A 4,704-nucleotide genomic window follows, 5' to 3' on the forward strand; every position below is an offset into this window, starting at 1 on the left:
TGGTATGTTTTATGTAACAGCAACTAGCCCTTGCAGGCTTTGCAATGCATAGAGGGTTTGAATGAGCCTGCAGTGTGGGAGGACTGCTCTGCTCCAAGTATTTCCTCCATCTGTAACTTAAATATAAATGGAGATGCAGTTCATGGTCCTGTCTCGGTTTCCTCATCTCTCTTCAGCTTTGCATTCCTGCCTCAACCCCCAGCCTCGAATTATGCCCAACCCTGTTTGTGCAGGCGTCTTGTGAGCTGGTTTGGAAAGCTGCTCCAACTCAAACCTAACCTAGTTAAATACCAAAATTAATTACTTTGTTTACCATGGACTAAAAGAGCTTTAATACCCACAGAGTTCCCTCCCTCCTACGCTCTCTGCAACTAAGACTTGAATAATTTCTACTCCCCTAAAGGAAAGGCTGGGAACACTCACCTCTCTCAAACTCCCACGTTGCCACCGGAAAACGCAAGGAACCGGAGAAAAGCCGTGTGCATGACCGAGCGCACGCCTTACCCTGCAGTCCTGCGTGCCCTGCCATTTCCCCCATTCGTAGCTGGTTGCACCTCTCCTTCACTCCTACATTTCCACCACTCTGTTCTCCTACTTGTGCTTGCTAAAGGAATTCCAACATACAAAGGCCTACCCATGAAACTACACAGATTTTTTTTTAAAGGGGTTAATGTAAATGTATCTCTATAGTAGGGATCAGATTGTAGCTGACTATGCCTCTATAAAATAGTAAGGCTTTGGCCGTATTACTTATAGTATTTGACCTTTCTAATTCCATCGCCTTATTACCAGGTCATTTGTTAAGACCACTTCTTGCCCCAATATGCAATTAGAATTTGAAGCACAGTTTTCAATACTGTGTTTACGCCACTTACTATGTGTTTTCATTAATAAAATCCAAGACCTAAAGTATAGATACACAGGCAGCTAATATCCTCATTTTTAGCTAGCCAAATCTGTATTCTAAATATCAAAAGTAAAACGTAATACATTTGCATGATTTATTACTTTTCCTCATTGCAAGCAGCCATCTTCCCAAATACTTATATCTGCGTATTAGTGAAAAAGCTACTTGCACTTAGGTCTTTGCTACTAGTTTCTTTGGAAAGCAGGATCAGACCTGAAGAATATAACCTTTGAGCATAGTTACAAGCCACATAATATACTAAAGGTGGAGGCATTTACAAGAAGACACTCCAGGACGACACATGGGCACTGTGCTGAACACACTATGTGCGTTCATAGTGCTTAAGCAGTCACAAAATGCTCATTCAGATGTGGTGCTTTTCCTCATTCTTTTGCACTCTGTTTTTCCTGATGCAAATTCAATTTTTTTTCTCTTGACTTTCTGCACTGCTGATAAACTTAGCTTACAGAACCGGGATATTTTTTGTTTTATAATTTTTTTTTTAATTATTATGCATTGGTTCTGTATATTGGTTCTCTTTCCATCTCTTTTTCTTCCATCTCTCCTTTTATAAGAATTTAAACAACAAACTGAATTTCTAAACATTACAGAGGTTCACCTTTGTGTAGAAACTTCCTGCCGAATAAATGTGTAGGTACCAATTAGGAATACTGTGGCAGTGAGAAACATTGACTTGAACTAATTTTTTCAAGTTCTGTGCCATCAAATCCTTTTCCAGCGGTTACCGCAAGGTTATGCTGCTGGTGTAATCATGTATGTGCGTATGGAAAAATCCCATAGATGTGTGTTCTAATACAGGAGACAAAACATAAATGTAACACATAACCATAGCAATATTGAAATAGAAACTCTATAGAAACTCTAGAAATAGCAATATAGAATTTTTTTATAGTTACAGTGGGATATTGGTACTATATTTCCTAGATTAGGTTAGCTTTCACACTCTCAAGCATTATGGGAAATATACTTTCAAAAAGCATTCATGAGGTGAACGTAAAAGATCTTTTGAGGAATAGACTTCAGCACTTAACATTAATGCAAAAGAAAAAAGGCTTTTATTGAGGAAAGGTTATGATGGAGAGAGTCTGTATGTAACATTGTACACTAAATTTTCTCTAACCTTTCTTTAAATGCCGAGCTGAATGTGCAAGCTGCCTATAGAAAAAGGAAACTTGAAAAACTATCTAGCCATTATCATTAACAAGTCACCAAAGTTTAGGGCAGAAGGGCATATTCAGAGCTAAAGAGCCAGGAACTCTAGCAACTGCAAATATGATTCCATGTTGGGTTTGCATGACAAGGTTTTGGTAGCAGGGGGGCTACAGCGGTGGCTTCTGTGAGAGGCTTGACTAGTTCTTGACAGCCACATACTGACCATTTTAGAACTTCTTTTTTTGCCTATTTTGAAAAAGAATTCTACCTATAGACGAATAAGGTGGTCATACGTCTATAAAAATCAGTGGTAAAAGATTCCCTAAGATCAGAGATTTGAGAATCTCACTCAAAGGAAACAGTCTGAAAAAACATCTTATACATGTAGTTTCTCCTTTTCCAGGTAGTTTTTGTATGAAGAATGGGGGAACTTAAAGAGCTGCTTCTGTACTGATGTGGCATTCTGGAGGAAACCAATAGAGAATGATGTTAAAACTTAATCTCTAGAAATGCTGAATAAACAGAAAGTGGTTATTTTTTGGGGAGTGTTCTTTTGATTAAGGTGGAATGTGCCATCCACACTTAATTTAATGAGGTTAAAAAAAGAGAGGGCTCCTGCTGTTGTCTTGAAAATCGCCCCATTAATAAAGCCTCCCTTTGTGCTTGGTGATTACAAAGTGCTCTGGAAAAAAAACGAGTATGTCTGCTCTGTAAAACAGCCGAATAGGCAGCTGGCATTTATAGCTAAAATAGCATTCAGGTGATACACCCATGTACGCTCTGCACGTGTGTGTTTCTCAGAGAGAGACCAATTCATTGTTTCGGGATCAGGGGTTGCAGGAGCTTTTGATTTACTACATCTGTCTTTAAGCCTGGGTAACATAAAAACTCCAAAATGGTATTTTTCTGGTGAGATTAAGCCTGCCTTGTTTACTAGAAGTTCTTAATAAAGCTCTAAAGAAGTGTATTCCTTATTTCACGATTCAACATTCAGTTGGCTACAGGTTTTAGGAAAAATGAAGAACAACCCAATGAAGTACAAGATTCTATCTCAAGACAGAAATAAAATAATAGAATTGTAGAATCATAGGACATACTCTGTGAATCACAGAATCATAGGATATATATTACGTGAGGATAGCACCTAAGAAAATACACAGTAAATAACATGACTGTTGCTCATTTTTATGGTACATATATAATTACTTTGTCTGGAAATAATTGGTAAACAATCCTTGTCAGCTTATAAAACTGATTTAATTTCAAAGAGCATGGTGGAAAACTAATTTTCTATTAAAAAGGTTAATTTCCGTAAGGTTAGGGCACTGGGAATTACAATGAGGTAAGTTTACCTCTGAATTCACTGCTTCAAATCTGGGCAAAGGCAGATGTCACCCAGTGTTTTTGTCTGAGTCGAGTTCTTGTTCAGTAGCCTTTGGGGAATAAACCAGTGGTCCTGCTGTTGTATTCTTGTCTCTTCTTTGTTTATGGATGCTGGCACTGGTAACTTTGTGTGGGCCCTCTGTACAGAGGCCAACAGCTTGATCAGGAGAGTAAGAAATCCTGCCCCAAGGAGGTAGATGAAGATCTCTCTCTATAGCGACTCTAGCAGTGAGACAACGTCAGTGCCTGTTTCTACTCCGGGGCTAATCTCTGTGTTTTACAATAGGGATACTCACTGGTGAGGAAACTGGTGTCACACTGGGGAGCAATTCTATGGGTTCTGAGAACAACTTTAGTTCTGAGACCAGCTTTATTCCTAAGCAGTCTGATTTAACCCTTTACGTGTAAAATCTTGAATGCAAAAATGTCTGTTAAGAGTCTAGCTAGTTAAAAGGATACAAGACAGTAGTCCATGCTAGTTGTTTTCACTGTATTTGTAACTCATACTTCCCACAGATGTACTCCGAAACACTGTAATGCCTAACTGGAAAGCATTTTCTCAAAGCACATTAAAGCCGGTACTGCTGGGAGCAACTTTTATATTTTCCACAGATTTATCTGTAAAGCCCCAGAGACACAGCTATTACACGTACCAAGAGTTGAGAAACATCTGCCTGTAGTGAATTTAAGATGGGTCCATATCCCAGAGTAGATGGGTAGCAGAACAGCATCAGCGGGGAAGGGTGCTGGCCGGCGGGGGCTGCAACCTCAGAGCACAGTAGCCCCTCACACAAACACACAGCCTGCAGCACCCAGCTCCTGAAACACCCCATTTGCCGGCTAGCGTTTCATAGAATCATTAAGGTTGGAAAAGACCTTTAAGATCAAGTCCAACCATCTACCCAACAGCACTATGCCCCCTAAACCATATCCTGAAGTGCCATGTCTACATGTTTTTTGAACACTTCCAGTGATGGTGACTCCACCACATTCCTGGGCAGCCTGTTCCAACACTTGACTACTCTCTCCATAAAGAAATTTTTCCTAATATCCAGTCTAAACCTCCCCTGGCGCAACTTGAGGCCATTTTCTCTCATTCTATCACTAGTTACTTCGGAGAAGAGACCAACACCCACCCCACCACAACCCCCTTCCAGGCAGAGTGCGATAAGGTCTCCCCTCAGCCTCCTCTTCTCCAGACTAAACAACCTCAGTTCCCTCAGCCACTCCCCATAAGACTT

The sequence above is a fragment of the Phaethon aethereus genome (genome assembly GCF_964289735.1).
Source record: "Phaethon aethereus genome assembly, chromosome: 1".
Taxonomy (NCBI): Eukaryota; Metazoa; Chordata; class Aves; order Phaethontiformes; family Phaethontidae; genus Phaethon; species Phaethon aethereus.